This window comes from Salmo salar, chromosome ssa10, assembly GCF_905237065.1.
Source record: "Salmo salar chromosome ssa10, Ssal_v3.1, whole genome shotgun sequence".
NCBI classification, from domain to species: Eukaryota; Metazoa; Chordata; class Actinopteri; order Salmoniformes; family Salmonidae; genus Salmo; species Salmo salar.
Genome location: NC_059451.1, coordinates 43,993,409 through 44,010,411, shown reverse-complemented (window position 1 = coordinate 44,010,411; position 17,003 = coordinate 43,993,409).

Below are 17,003 nucleotides of genomic sequence, written 5' to 3'. Positions count from 1 at the left end.
TGAGTTGCTGTCTGCTGTGACACAGATTACACACTGAGTTGCTGTCTGCTGTGACACAGATTAAACACTGAGTTGCTGTCTGCTGTGACACAGATTACACACTGAGTTGCTGTCTGCTGTGACACAGGATTAGCCATGTCGCTAGGCAGGGACCTGGGTTAAGCATGGCTTCACAGCAGAACACAACCTTATTTATCATTGAGAACATAAAGATCACAGCTGCTCTCACCTCGCTGGAGGTAGGCTATAAGCCAAACAACACCCACCTGGTCCATTAACACATTTTCCTGGTTGTCCCATTCAGAATGGTCAGAATTTAGATGAAAGTAGAACAAGAATAGCCTGGTCCCAGACCTGTTTGTGCTATCATTCCAACTCCTTGGCATGATGCAACCAACAGACTGATACCCAGGCTAGAGCAAGCCCGCTCATATATTTAATGTGCTGAAACATGATAGATTGGCATATTGGTCATTCTGCTTTATCAGACTTAATTTGAGAAACTGACATACTGTATCTATGATGTGAAAGGGTTTGGGAATGGAGGAAAATGTGGTCCCGTGGGATAATATAAGAAATCAGAAGTGGGATATTTGCATAATTTGTAATTGGTTAGAGCAGGGTTTCTTAAACTATGGTTTGGGACCCAAAGTGGGCCGTGAGCATGTGAGAGGTGGGTCGTGAGTTATGAGTAAACATTTGTTTCTTAATTTGGGTCGTGTGAGGACGGTATTATTTCCAGTGTACTGTAGCATAACTACCAGGAGAGGGTGCTCTATCAACATCTTACTGTAACATCCCCTCTTAGTGTTTGATTTGGCTGTAACCATGCTGGGGGGAAATAGCATAGAGCAGCATAGGCTGGTGACTAGCCTTAATTGTGTTTTTGCTGTGTTGTGTTTTTGCTGTTGTATTTTTGCTGGTGACCAGCTTTCATCGTTTTTTTTGCTGATTACCAGCATTTGTTGTTTTTGTTGGTGACCAGTTGGTGACCAGTTGGTGACCAGCCTTTGTTGTGTTTTCGCTGATGGCCAGCCTTTGTTGTGTTTTCGCTGATGGCCAGCCTTTGTTGTGTTTTCGCTGATGGCCAGCCTTTGTTGTGTTTTTGTTGTGTTTTCACTGGTGACCAGGCTTTGTTGCGTTTTCGCTGTTGTGTTTTCACTGGTGGCCAGCCTTTGTTGCGTTTTCGCTGTTGGCAAGTCTTCATTGGGTTTTTGCTGTTGGCCAGCCTTCGTTGGGTTTTTGCTGGTGGTCAGCCTTCGTTGGGTTTTCGCTGTTGGCCAGCCTTCGTTGGGTTTTCGCTGTTGGCCAGCCTTCGTTGTGTTTTCGCTGATGGCCAGCCTTTGTTGTGTTTTCGTGGTGTTTTCGCTGGTGGCCAGCCTTCATTGGGTTTTTGCTGGTGGCCAGCCTTCGTTGTGTTTTTGCTGGTGGCCAGCCTTCGTTGTGTTTTTGCTGGTGGCCAGCCTTCGTTGTGTTTTTTGCTGGTGGCCAGCCTTCGTTGTGTTTTCGCTGGTGGCCAGCCTTCGTTGTGTTTTCGCTGGTGGCTAGCCTTCGTTGTGTTTTCGCTGGTGGCCAGCCTTCGTTGTGTTTTCGCTGGTGGCCAGCCTTCGTTGTGTTTTCGTGGTGTTTTCTCTGGTGGCCAGCCTTCGTTGGGTTTTTGCTGGTGGTCAGCCTTCGTTGGGTTTTCGTGGTGTTTTCTCTGGTGGCCAGCCTTCGTTGGGTTTTCGTGGTGTTTTCTCTGGTGGCCAGCCTTCGTTGGGTTTTTGCTGGTGGTCAGCCTTCGTTGGGTTTTTGCTGGTGGTCAGCCTTCGTTGGGTTTTCGCTGTTGGCCAGCCTTCATTGGTGTTTTCGCTGGTGGCCAGCCTTTGTTGTGTTTTCGTGGTGTTTTCGCTGGTGGACAGCCTTCATTGGTGTTTTCGCTGGTGGCCAGCCTTCGTGGTGTTTTCGCTGATGGCCAGCCTTTGTTGTGTTTTCGCTGATGGCCAGCCTTCGTTGTGTTTTCGCTGATGGCCAGCCTTTGTTGTGTTTTCGCTGATGGCCAGCCTTTGTTGTGTTTTCGCTGATGGCCAGCCTTTGTTGTGTTTTTGTTGTGTTTTCACTGGTGACCAGGCTTTGTTGCGTTTTCGCTGTTGTGTTTTCACTGGTGGCCAGCCTTTGTTGCGTTTTCGCTGTTGGCAAGTCTTCATTGGGTTTTTGCTGTTGGCCAGCCTTCGTTGGGTTTTTGCTGGTGGTCAGCCTTCGTTGGGTTTTCGCTGTTGGCCAGCCTTCGTTGTGTTTTCGCTGATGGCCAGCCTTTGTTGTGTTTTCGTGGTGTTTTCGCTGGTGGCCAGCCTTCATTGGGTTTTTGCTGGTGGCCAGCCTTCGTTGTGTTTTTGCTGGTGGCCAGCCTTCGTTGTGTTTTTGCTGGTGGCCAGCCTTCGTTGTGTTTTTTGCTGGTGGCCAGCCTTCGTTGTGTTTTCGCTGGTGGCCAGCCTTCGTTGTGTTTTCGCTGGTGGCTAGCCTTCGTTGTGTTTTCGCTGGTGGCCAGCCTTCGTTGTGTTTTCGCTGGTGGCCAGCCTTCGTTGTGTTTTCGCTGGTGGCCAGCCTTCGTTGGGTTTTCGTGGTGTTTTCTCTGGTGGCCAGCCTTCGTTGGGTTTTTGCTGGTGGTCAGCCTTCGTTGGGTTTTTGCTGGTGGTCAGCCTTCGTTGGGTTTTCGCTGTTGGCCAGCCTTCATTGGTGTTTTCGCTGGTGGCCAGCCTTTGTTGTGTTTTCGTGGTGTTTTCGCTGGTGGACAGCCTTCATTGGTGTTTTCGCTGGTGGCCAGCCTTCATTGGGTTTTTGCTGGTGGCCAGCCTTCGTTGTGTTTTTGCTGGTGGCCAGCCTTCGTTGTGTTTTTGCTGGTGGCCAGCCTTCGTTGTGTTTTTGCTGGTGGTCAGCCTTCGTTGGGTTTTCGCTGTTTGCCAGCCTTCGTTGTGTTTTCGCTGATGGCCAGCCTTTGTTGTGTTTTCGTGGTGTTTTCGCTGGTGGCCAGCCTTCATTGGGTTTTTGCTGTTGGCCAGCTTTCGTTGGGTTTTTGCTGGTGGTCAGCCTTCGTTGGGTTTTCGCTGTTTGCCAGCCTTCGTTGTGTTTTCGCTGATGGCCAGCCTTTGTTGTGTTTTCGTGGTGTTTTCGCTGGTGGCTAGCCTTCATTGGTGTTTTCGCTGGTGGCCAGCCTTCATTGGTGTTTTCGCTGGTGGCCAGCCTTCATTGGTGTTTTCACTGGTGGCCAGCCTTCATTGGGTTTTTGCTGGTGGCCAGCCTTCGTTGGGTTTTTGCTGGTGGCCAGCCTTCGTTGTGTTTTTGCTGGTGGCCAGCCTTCGTTGTGTTTTTGCTGGTGGCCAGCCTTCGTTGTGTTTTTGCTGGTGGCCAGGCTTCGTTGTGTTTTCGCTGGTGGCCAGCCTTCGTTGTGTTTTCGTGGTGTTTTCTCTGGTGGCCAGCCTTCATTGGGTTTTTGCTGGTGGCCAGCCTTCATTGGGTTTTTGCTGGTGGCCAGCCTTCGTTGTGTTTTTGCTGGTGGCCAGCCTTCGTTGTGTTTTTGCTGGTGGCCAGCCTTCGTTGTGTTTTTGCTGGTGGCCAGCCTTCGTTGTGTTTTTGCTGGTGGCCAGCCTTCGTTGTGTTTTTGCTGGTGGCCAGCCTTTGTTGTGTTTTCGCTGGTGGCCAGCCTTTGTTTTGTTTTGGTGGTGTTTTCGCAGGTGGCCAGCCTTTGTTGTGTTTTCGCTGGTGGCCAGCCTTTGTTGTGTTTTCGTGGTGTTTTCGCTGGTGGCCAGCCTTTGTTGTGTTTTGGTGGTGTTTTCGCAGGTTGCCAGTCTTTGTTGTGTTTTCGCTGGTGGCCAGCCTTTGTTGTGTTTTCGCTGGTGGCCAGCCTTTGTTGTGTTTTCGCTGGTGGCCAGCCTTTGTTGTGTTTTCGCTGGTGTCCAGCCTTTGTGTTTTCGCTGGTGGCCAGCCTTTGTTGTGTTTTCGCTGGTGGCCATCCTTTGTTGTGTTTTCGCTCGTGGCCAGCCTTTGTGTTTTCGCTGGTGGCCAGCCTTCGCTGTGTTTTGGAAACATAAACTAGTCACCAGCATACCAATATATGCTGGTTACCTGCAAAACCAGTATCAAGTCACATTATGCAGGCCTTCAAAGTGATGTCTGATTCCTATTGGAATCCACCCTGACTGGGGATATCTGAATATTATAACTTTTATTCACCCACAATCTGCATTCACAATGACTGCCAGGGTTAAAAAGATTAATAAATTAGACTACATAAAACATCCAAATTGGAACAACCATTTCAGTAACGGACGCAATAAGTCCAACTAACATTTAATTAGTTTCGAAAAAATGTATTCTATTCATCTTTGTATGGCATGAAAGGTGAAATAAATACAATTGTGTAAAAGTCTAGTAGTTGTCTTTATTTCTTTTAAAGCCTTGGATAGCCTACAGACACAATAAACAGGGTACCTGTGGGACCACAATTGCTTTGCAATATGTTCAAGATTTCTTTCAAAAAGCAAGTCAGTATACCAATTGAATAAACTAGATATCCTAAATAGTGTTGTGTTTGCATTGGCTCCAATAGGTTATGCAGCACTAACATGGTCAGCCAGGAATACCTGGAGGTGAGGATGGGGGAAGAGTGCTGTCATATCTGTCAGAAGGATTCGACCAAAGCGCAGCGTGTTGAGTGCTCATCTTTTATTAGAGTAACGTGAACACTTAAACAAAAAATAACAAAACGACACACGACAGTTTCGTAAGGTAACATAGACTATACGAAAAAACAATCACCCACACCCCACAGGAAAAAACAGGCTGCCTAAGTATAGCTTCCAATCAGAGACAACGAAAGATACCTGCCTCTGATTGGAAACCATACTCGGCCACACATAGAAAATGAACATAGAAAATTAAAACTAGAACAAATCCCCATGAAACAAACCAACCCCAAAACACAAAAACAACACCCCCTTCCACGCCCTGACCATACTACAATGACAAATGACCCCTTTTACTGGTCAGGATGTGACAAGTGCAATGGTGTAAAGTACTGAACCTGTTTGGGGTGTAGGGGGCAGTATTTTCACGGCCGGATGAAAAACGTACCCAATTTAAACAGATTACTACTCTGGCGCAGAAACTATATGCATATTATTAGTAGATTTGGATAGAAAACACTCTGAAGTTTCTAAAACTGTTTGAATGGTGTCTGTGAGTATAACAGAACTCATATGGCAGGCAAAAACCTGAGAGAAATCCAAGCAGGAAGTGGAAAGTCTGAGAATTGTAGTTCTTCTTTTGATTCTCTATCGAAACTACAGTGTCTGTGGGGTGACGTTGCACTTCCTAAGGCTTCCATTGGCTGTCAACAGCCTTCAGAAAGTGGTTTGAGCATTCTCCTGTCACTGGGCAGATAATAGGAGCTCAGTTACTGAGTGGACTGCCTGGAGACAAAGGGATTGGATATGCTCGGTCCCCGAGCGCGCCGTTCTTTCTTTTTCTTCTTGAATGAATATGCTATTGTCCGGTTGGAATATTATCGCAATTTTACGTTAAAAATACCATAAAGATTGATTTTAAATAGCGTTTGACATGCTTCTAAGTACAGTAATGGAACATTTTGACTTTTCGTCTCTGGTGTATGCCTTTGGATAGTGACCTGAACGCACAAAGAAAATGGAGGTATTTGGCCATAAATGGGGATTATTTCGAACAAAAACAACATTTCTTGTGGAAGTAGCAGTCCTGGGAGTGCATGCTGACGAAGATCAGCAAAGGTAAGACTATTTCTAATACTAATTCTGAGTTTAGGTTGCCCCGAACTTGGCGGGTGTCTGAATAGCTCGCTGTGATGGCTGAGCTATGTATTCAGAATATTGAAAAATGTGTTTTCTCCGTAAAGCTATTTTAAAATCTGACACAGCGGTTGCATCCAGGAGTAGTCTATCTATAATTCTTTAAATAATTGTTATATATTTTGTCAACGTTTATGATGATATTTTTGTAAATTGATGAGCACATTCACCGGGAGTTTTGGTGGGAATACATTTTCGGAACATCACGCGCCAATGTAAAATGGGGTTTATGGATATAAATATCAACTTTATCGAACAAAGCATACATGTATTGTGTAACATAATGTCCTAGGAGTGTCATCTGATGAAGATCGTCAAAGGTTAGTGCTTCATTTCGCTGTGTTTTGGGTTTTATTGACACATGTCCTTGCTTGGAAAATGGCTGTGTGATTATTTTTGTCTATGTACTCTCCTAACATAATCTAATGTTTTGCTTTCGCTGTAAAGCCTTTTTGAAATTGGACAATGTGGTTACATCAAGGAGAAGTGTATCTTTAAAATGGTGTAAAATAGTTGTATGTTTGAGAAAGTTGAATTATGACATTTTGTTGTTTTTGAATTTGCCACCCTGTTATTTCACTGGCTGTGTCCCGCAGGTGGGACGCACGTAGCCCATAGAAGTTAAGTAGTACTTTCAAGTATTTATATTTAAGTAGTTTTGGGGGAGGTGGGTATCTACTTTACTATTTATATTTTTTACAACTTATTATTACTTCACTACATTCCTAAATAAAATAATGTACTTTTTACTCAATACATTTTCCCTGACACCCAAAACTACTCGTTACATATTGAATGCTTAGCAGGACAGGAAAATGGTCCATTTCACACACTTATCAAGAGAATATCCCTGGTCATCCTTACTGCCTCTGATCTGGTGGACTCAGTAAACACACATGCTTTGTTTGTAAATGATGCCTGAGTGTTGGCGTGTGCCCCTGGATATCCACACATTTAAAAAAAAACAAGAAAATGGTGCTATCTTATTTGCATAATACAAAGATTTTGAAATGATTTATACTTTTACTTTTGATACTTAAGTGTATTTTAGTAATTACATGTACTTATGATATTTAAGTATATTTAAAACCAAATGGTTTTTGACTTTTACTCAAGTAGTATTTTACTGGGTGACTTTCATTTTTCTTGAGTCATTTTCTATTAAGGCATCTTTACTTTTGACAATTGTGTACTTTTTCACCACTGGGAGAGTGACTGATCAATTGTTTCATCCAGGAGAGAGGTTTCATCCAAGCAGGTGTCATGACGTTGCCCTCTCTCTGGGTACAGAGAACACAGTTGAACCCCCTCCCTCTGCACCAGGCCTTTTCTATGCACCATCCCCCTACCTACCTCCCCCCACCCAGGCTGTGGTGAGAGGGGTCGTAAAATTCCAAAGGAGAATGTCTGGCCTCATGGCCCAGTTTTGAGACAGAGAGGGGTTTCATAGAAAGACAAAGGAATTCCTCTATTCACGGAATTGGGGAACCGAACGACATTTATGTTCTGGAGAAGGTATAAAAGATCGGTGAAGAATCCAGCTACGAACTGGTCTGCTTGGTACAATTTTGTGATACTCATTAGAGACAATATTGCCATATTACCATACTAACGTTTATATAATAGCCTCAGCTATGGGACTTGCATCTAAATGGTTGTATACAATGATTTAATAAGATTAAAGCTATTTGGAATATGTTGAGAGGCTATGTACTGATGTTAATGTGATAGAATTGTATTTCTGTTCAAAGCTTAACTCAGTCATCGGCACGCCCCCAGGGACACAGACAGGACAAGGCGTCATGTGACAGTTTTTCTACGTTCAGTATATAAGCCCACTCAGGGTTACTTTCTGGTTACTAGCTTACCTCAGAAGAGAGAGCCAAGGTTTGACCATGCATCCCTCTACTGAAGTTTAACCATACCACGTGGTTAAACCTTTAGACCATCGATACCGACAGAATAATAACAAGTCTTTGATATTAATGAATAGTCTCCATCTAGAAATTTGATATCATTGAACACAAAGACCGATGAAACATCCATTCTATAACGACATTAATGAATGTCGCTTTGAAAGATCCATTCTAACCGAGAGAGAGAGAGAGGAACGCGGACAAAAACTCTCCAACAGGACAAAAACTCTCCAACAAGGATCCCGACGACTCACTGCGCGTAAATATATATTGATTGCAATTGTTCTCAAATGAGTGAGCGTTCATGTGCAAAGGATTAGCATATCAATTGTTAATATTTATCAACTCTGTAGGGTCTTCTCAGCTGACCCCCCCCCCCCCCCTTTTTTGTTTAACAAGCCGCCATGCCGGTTTAGCCCACTAGGGTACATTACTCTACCAATTCTTTGTGACGATAACTACTGTTTGTATGCTTTCTGTGAATTACTTTGTTTAGTAAATAAATGATTTTAAGACAGTTGATATATGGATGACTTAGTGAAGACCGGGTTCATGCAGATACAACAATTTACGACGTTTGGAATGAGACGGACGCGAGGTAAAATACACCATTTAAACCAGAAGATAATCGGCCTATAATATAATATAATACATAATGTTATAATATAGGAAAGTTTTATATTAGGAAAATTATAACTTTGTAATCTGAATATTTTCCTTGGTGCCCCGATCTCCTAGTTAATTACAGTTAAACGATTAATCAGTTTAACCTCTTATGGCTAGGGGGCAGTATTTTCACGGCTGGATAAAAAACGTACCCGATTTAATCTGGTTACTAATCCTACCCAGTAACTAGAATATGCATATACTTATTATATATGGATAGAAAACACCCTAAAGTTTCTAAAACTGTTTGAATGGTGTCTGTGAGTATAACAGAACTCAAATGGCAGGTCAAAACCTGAGAGATTCCTTTACAGGAAGTGGCCTGTCTGACCATTTCTGGAACTTCTTTGCCATCTCTATCTTTTACTAAGGATCTCTGCTCTAACGTGACACTTCCTACGTCGTCCATAGGCGCTCAGAGCCCGGGAAAAACCTGAATGTCGTCATCCCAGCCCCAGGCTGAAACACATTATCGCCTTTCTCAAGTGGCCGATCAAGGGACTCTGGGCTTAGGCGCGTGACCTGACCGCCCCCGTCTTTGTGATTTTTTTCCTCTGTTTGCCGAAAAGGAGATTCCCGGTCGGAATATTATCGCTTTTCTACGAGAAAAATGGCATAAAAATTGATTTTAAACAGCGGTTGACATGCTTCGAAGTACGGTAATGGAATATTTAGAATTTTTTTGTCACGAATTGCGCCATGCGCACGACCCTTCTTTACCATTTCGGATAGTGTCTGGAACGCACGAACAAAACGCCACTATTCGGATATAACGATGGATTATTTTGGACCAAACCAACATTTGTTATTGAAGTAGCAGTCCTGGGAGTGCATTCTGACAAAGACAACAAAGGTAATGAAACTTTTGTAATAGTAAATCGGAGTTTGATCAGGGCTAAACTTGGTCGGTGTCTAAATGGCTAGCCGTGATGGCTGGGCTATCTACTGAGAATATTGCAAAATGTGCTTTCACCGAAAAGCTATTTTAAAATCGGACATATCGAGTGCATAGAGGAGTTCTGTATCTATAATTCTTAAAATAATTGTTATGTTTTTTGTGAACGTTTATCGTGAGTAATTTAGTAAATTCACCGGATGTTTGCGGGGGGTATGCTAGTTCTGAACGTCACATGCTAATGTAAAAAGCTGGTTTTTGATATAAATATGAACTTGATTGAACAAAACATGCATGCATTGTATAACATAATGTCCTAGGGTTGTCATCTGATGAAGATCATCAAAGGTTAGTGCTGCATTTAGCTGTGGTTTTGTTTTTTGTGACATTATATGCTAGCTTGAAAAATGGGTGTCTGATTATTTCTGGCTTGGTACTCTGCTGACATAATCTAATGTTTTGCTTTCGCTGTAAAGCCTTTTTGAAATCGGACAGTGTGGTTAGATAAAGGAGAATCTTGTCTTTAAAATGCTGTGAAATAGTCATATGTTTGAAAAATTGAAGTTTTTGTATTTTTGAGGAATTTGTAATTCGCGCCACGCCTATCATTGGATATTGGAGCAGGTGTTCCGCTAGCGGAACGTCTAGATGTAAGAGGTTAATCGCGTAATAATAATAACAGGGAGTTATTTTGATAAACATGTCTTCAGTTTAATGGTGCCCAAAGACACGACACAGGGGTTCAACATCATTCCTGAAGTAAAATAGAAAAAGGAATGATTAAAAATGCCATAAATCCAGCACAGGTCTACACAATACAGTGCATTTGGAAAGTATTCAGACCCCTTGACTTTTCCACGTTTTGTTACGTTACAGCCTTATTCTAAAATTTATTAAATTGTTTTTTTACCTGATCAATCTACACACAATACTCCATAATGACGAAGCAAAAACAGGTTTAGAAAATTTTGCTAATTTATATTACATATACATAAGCATTCAGACCATTCCAGGTGAAGCTGGTTAAGAGAATGCCAAAAGTGTGCAAAGCTGTCATCAAGGCAAAGAGTGGCTACTTTGAAGAATCAAAAATCTAAAATATATTTTGATTTGTTTAACACTTTTTTGGTTGCTACATGATTCCATATGTGTTTTCATAGTTTTGATGTCTTCTCTATAATTCTACAATGTAGAAGTAAAAATAAAGAAAAACCCTTTAATGAGTAGGTGTGCTTTTTGTATTGTTTTTGTAAACAGTTTATTTCTATGTGGGACCAATATATTGGATATGCATAGGCTAAACGTTCAGGCACTTTGGAGAGGTTGAAAAAACACTTGGATATCCCCTGTATTTCCCCCGACACCACCTCATGTTTGAGAGAGGTTGGTGTTATAGGAATTTAGTTTTTATAGTGAATAATAACTTTTAGGCGCATCCAGTGTGCAAAAAGAGTGCAATTACCACATTTGGACACTGGAGAGGTTGAAAGGACACTTGAATGTACCCTGGATTCCCCATAACACCACCACAATATTTGAGTGAGGTTGATATGGTAGAAATAGTTTTTTTAATACTGAACAAATAAGATTTAGGGATTGCAAATATGTAATAGTACTAGAATGATCTAATTTACAGACATATGCCACTTTGGAGAGGTTTAGGGACACTTGGAAACGTCCCGTGACCACACCTGACACCACTTATTAGAACATCTGCCCATTTCTAGTTGTTAGGTCTAACAATCCCATTTTTTTCCTGATATTGTTCACATGTTGTGGAAGCCATCTTGTGTGTTTAAAGCTCAAGTCATCAATAATTCACTTATAGCTTGTCAATGAAAGGTAACTTTTGTGTGTGCTTAATCTTGTGTATTCTAAACTATGTAACTTCTATCTTCTGATCATTTCCTCATAATCTCCCAGATGTTTTCTTTCCAAATGTTCCACGTTTTTGCATGTCAGAATCATGTATTACACATGAATAGCAGTTACTTTGAAGTATGTCTATTTAGGTGGAAATCTACATTTTAAGTCACGTAATAAGTTGCATAGACTCACTCTGTGTGCAGTAATAGTGTTTAACATGATTTTTTATGACTACATCTCTGTGCCCCACACATACAATTATCTGTAAGGTTCCTCAGTCGAGCAGTGAATTTCAAACACAGATTCAACCAAAAAGAGCATGGTGAAGTTTTTAATTACACTTTGCATGGTGTATCAATACACCCAGTCACTACAAAGATACAGCTGTCCTTCCTAACTCAGTTTCCGAAAAGGAAGGAAAGCGCTCAGGTATTTCACAGTGAGGCCAAAGATGACTTTAAAACAGTTACAGAGTTTAATGGCTGTGATAGGAGAAAATTAAGGAGGGATCAACATTGTAGTTACTGCACAACACTAACCTAATTGACAGAGTGAAAAGAAGGAAGCCCGTACAGAATAAAAATATTCCAAAACATGCATCCTGTTTGCAAAAAGGCACTAAAGTAACACTGCAAAAAAGGTGGCAAAGCAATTAACTTTTGTTTTGAATACAGTGTTATGTTTGGGGCAAATCCAATCCAACACTATTACTGAGTACCACTCTCCATATTTTCAAGCACAGTGGTGGTTGCATCACTTAAGCTTGAGTCCCTGGGTCTTGACCCTGCCCTGTGCAACTGGGTCCTGGACTTCCTGATGGGCCGCCCCCAGGTGGTGAAGGTAGGAAACGTCTCCACTCCGCTGATACTCAACACTGGGGCCCCACAAGGGTGCGTACTCAGCCCCCTCCTGTACTCCCTGTTCACCCACGACTACGTGGCCATGCACGCCTCCAACTCAATCATCAAGTTTGCAGATTACACAACAGTGGTAGGCTTGATTACCAACAATAACGAGACAGCCTACAGGGAGGAGGTGAGGGCCCTCGGAGCCAGGAAAACAACAAAAGAGATGATCGTGGAAACAAAGGGGGCACCCTCCTATCCACGGAACAGCAGTGGAGAAGGTGGAAAGTTTTAAGTTCCTCGCTGTACATATCACAGACAAACGGAAATGGTCCACGCACACAGAGTGTGGTGAAGAACGCGTAGCAGTCCTTGTCACTGAAAACCCTCACTAACTTTTACAGGTGCACAATCGAGAGCATCATGTCGGGCTGTGTCACCTCCTGGTACAGCAACTGCACCGCCCACAACCGCAGGGCTCTCCAGAGGGTAGTGTGGTCTGCACAACGCATCACCGGGGGCAAACTACCTGCCCTTCAGGACACCTACACCACCCGATGTCACAGGAAGGCCAAAAAGATCATCAAGGACAATAACCACCCGAGCCACTGCCTGTTCACCCCGCTTCCATCCAGAAGGCGAGGTTAGTACAGGTGCATCAAAGCTGGGACAGAGAGATAGAAGCTGTTTTTCAATCTCAAGGCTATCAGATTGTTAGCACAGAGAGGCGGCTGCCTACCTACAGACTTGATCTCATTGACCACTTTAATAAATATAACACTATTCACTTTAATGATGCCACTTTTAGAATGTGTACATGTCTCACATTACTTATCTCATATGTATATACTGTATACTACACTATCTATTACATCTTAGCCGCTCTGTCACTGCTCATCCGTATATTTATATATTCTCATCCCATTCCTTTACTAGATTGTGTGTATTAGGATTTGTTGTGGAATTTGATAGATATTACCCGTTAGATACTGCTGTACTGTAGGATCTAGAAGCATCAGCATTTCGCTACACTCGCAATAACATCTGCTAACCATGTGTATGTGACCAATACAATTTGATTTGATTTGATCATGTTATGGGTGTGCTTGTAATCGTTATGGACTGGGGAGGTTTTCAGGAAAATAAAGTAAAGGAATGGAGCTAAACACCAGACACTGGGAGATGAATTCACCTTTCAACAGGACTATAACCTAAAACACAAGGCCAAAACTCGTGGGGGGTGTGCTATGCCAGTGACCGAGAGGTCTGCAAAACCACACTTCTCATTATCATATTTCCCATCATGCTCTATTGCAGTTAGATGTTTTTCTAAATAACATACATTTTTCTAAACTAATCCAATCTATCAGTTGAACATATTGCACCTGTTTCTGAAATTGTTGATCTAGTTTACATGGTATATGTAGTCTCATTCATTCATCTTTCTAACCATGGCAGTCATTCTGAATGCAGATTGTGGGAATCTACTCTGTCTGGATTCTAATAGGAATGAAACATCACTTCACAAGCCAGCATAATGTGACTGGTCACCAGCAAAAACACAGCGAAGGCTGATCACCAGCAAAACACAATGAAGGCTAGTCACCAGCGAAAACACAGCGAAGGCTGATCACCAGCAAAACACAATGAAGGCTTATCACCAGCAAAACACAATGAAGGCTGATCACCAGCAAAACACAATGAAGGCTGATCACCAGCAAAACACAATGAAGGCTAGTCACCAGCGAAAACACAACAAAGGCTGGTCTGCCAGCATAACAAGCTAGACCATGCTGATCAGACTTGCTTGATGAATTTGGGACACAATGGCACCCTATTCCCTTTATAGTGCACTACTTTAGAGCTGTGGGCCCTGGTCAAAGGTAATGCATTATAAGGGAATTGGGTGTCAGTTGGGACACAGCCCTTGTGTTAGGTGTGCACTATACAGTCTAATTGGAACCAATTGAGTATAAATGAGAGAGGGCTCAGATCTGTAGGAGCCTGGAACCATCCTAAGCAGCACACACTCACACACACAGATGGACACACACAGCTGAGATGTGGTATACTTTGGGAAGAAATCATATCCAGAGAAACATAGTGGACATCCTGTCTGGTATGTGTATCTCTCTCTCTCCTCCCTCAGAGAGAGAGATAAATATTAGGGCCTGGAAGAGACAGAGAGAGAGAAATTAGGCCCTGGAAGAGACAGAGAGAGAGAAATTAGGGGTTGGAAGAGACAGAGAGAGAGAAATTAGGGGCTGGAAGAGAGAGAGAGGCAGAGAAAAAGAGAGGAAACAACACACACATGCAGGCACGCTTTACATACACATGCTGCCCTCAGTCCTAGCTACAGCTAAGCACACAGCCGTGCATACACACACACAGACACACACACACACACACTACTCTTTGTAAATGCTCCACTTAGGTCGACATGACATAGCTGATTAGAATGGTCAACCAGGAAACAGAAGAAAAGCGGTGGGGTGTGTGTGTGACAGAGAGAGAGAGACAACGTAAAACACCAAATAATGCATGTAGAGCAGAATTAGGCCGTTATAGACATAATATGACATTTGAAATGTCTTTATTCTTATGGAACTTCTGTGAGTGTAATGTTTACTGTTAATTTGTATTGCTTATTTCACTTTTGTTTATTATCTACTTCACTTGTAGATAATAAACAAAAGTGAAATAAACAATACAAATGTTTCCCATGCAGAGAGAGAGAGAGAGTGTGTTTATGATTCATTATTCACCTGTAGAATGAGATAACACCATGTGATTGCTGCAGCCTGTCGGCTACTGACAGACCCGGCTCTGCCTTGAACCTGTGGTAATGGCATTACAGTGAACAGCGGAGGTGGGTGAGGTGACTGCGCTGTTACTTTCTGTTTAAAGAGTTCAAGCTGAAGTGAAGGCCCTAGCTCCTGTAATAGAATAACCCTGCCGGCGGTGATTGAGTTTGGTGGGTTTGCAAAGATTAAACAGATTGCATTGGACTCTGAGGATTTGTCCCTAAATCGCACCATATTGCCTACATTGTGCATTAGTTTTGCAATAGTAGTGTAGGAAATAGGGTGCCATTTGGGATGCAGATTGTGCTCCCTTTCCAGGGGGGGGAGTAGCATATGGAATTGTTTTAAGATGGTCATACCATCTCAGCTATTTGATTTGGAATTTTAGGACCCCTGTATCAAAAAATATTTACAAATGATTTAATAAAATATTGAATTTGGCCTTTACTGCTGTAGCCCATAAAAACGCATTGAATAACACATTCATAAATGGCAAAACAGATTTTTTTATTTAAGGTTTTGAAGTGTCTGCCCTATATCTATGAGATATTTCACCCCAAAACTACTTCCATTCATTTTATTAATTAGTGCCGGGTTACCTTCAGACGAGTCCCGTGACACTTTGTGAGAGTCTCATCTTACCATAGAGGGGTCATACCGTTCGGACACTACATATGTTTTTGTGAGAAGATACAGAAGGCCTGACATTGGGGGATGCAATAGATTGAGACACAGTCCAGTAAAAAAAACATATCTCTTAAACTGACAGATTGACGCATGGGTGCCTCATTCGACTAGGGGGTTAAATCTTACACATCAGTTTGTAGTTGTAACTTTTAATCAACAAATGCATGAATGGAAAAAAGCTAGCGGACCGGTCATCTCTGCTAAGGCCCGGGAACCTGTCGATCCGCCTGAGGCGTGGGAGCATGGTGACCTAGAGCACCATAGAGAGAGCATACGTGAGAGTACCCCCTTCCCGGCGCGCGGCTCCAGCCTGCAGGACGCCAACCACAGGGACGATCCCGGGGATCAGGAGCAGACCGGTTGCCTCCGCTGAGGCGCAGAAACCTGATGAACCGGCTGAGGCCTCCCGGTTGCCTCGGTCGAGGCACGAGAACCTGTTCACCCAGTTGAGACATGGGAGCCTATCATTCCCGCTGAGGTATGGAAACACGTCGAGCCAGCTGAGGCAGGGGAACCTGCCAGGTTGCTCCGGTTCAGACACCCGGACCCGCAGTCACCTCCAACACAAAAAAATTATAATTAAAACACCCCCTGATGCTTCCCTTTGGTGAGGCGTCATTCTGAAATGTGTGTTCTGGGAGTCGGGAAGCAAGTTCAGGGAGTGAATCATTTAATCAATAAACAAAACATAATACGAAACAAAAAACAGAAACAATGACGCCTGGGGAGGAAACCAAAGGGAGTGACATATAAAGGGCAGGTAATCAAGGAGGTGATGGAGTCCAGGTGAGTGTCATTATGCGCAGATGTGCGTAACGCTGGTGACAGGTGCTCGCCATAACGAGCAGCCTGGTGACCTAGAGGCCGGAGAGGGAGCACACGTGACACACACAAACCCCTGAAATGCAGTGGAGCTGATTCACACAGGCAGGTTTAGTGGTGTAAAGTGCTCCTCAATCTTCCTGATGCTAAGAATTATGGGAAGAGAATAGAGCAGGGGTGGGCAACTCCAGTCCTCGAGGGCCTGATTGGTGTCACTTTTTCTCCATCTCTAGCAAACACAGATGATTAATCAAATGGCATTCTAAACAGAAGATCATGATTAGGTGATTATTGGAGTCAGGTGTGTTAGCTGGGGCTGAGGCAAAACTGTGACACCAATCAGGTCCCTGAGGACTGGAATTGCCCACCCCTGGAATACAGGATAAAATCCTGGAGGAATGGGTCTTCTGTATAGTTTTGAGCTCAATGCGCACACTGTGCGACGTAGTAGGAAGTTCTACACAGTTCTATAATATTCTACATAGTTTAGCAGAGAAAACGTGGTAATTCACTACAATTACCATAATCCATTGTGCGCCTACTTGTCCGGTTTGTGTTTCTTTTATGGCTGCTACATAAAAGAAACAGAAGAATGTGTGATCGAGAGGGATAGAGCAGTTGCTTTGCGAGGTGACTCTACCTGA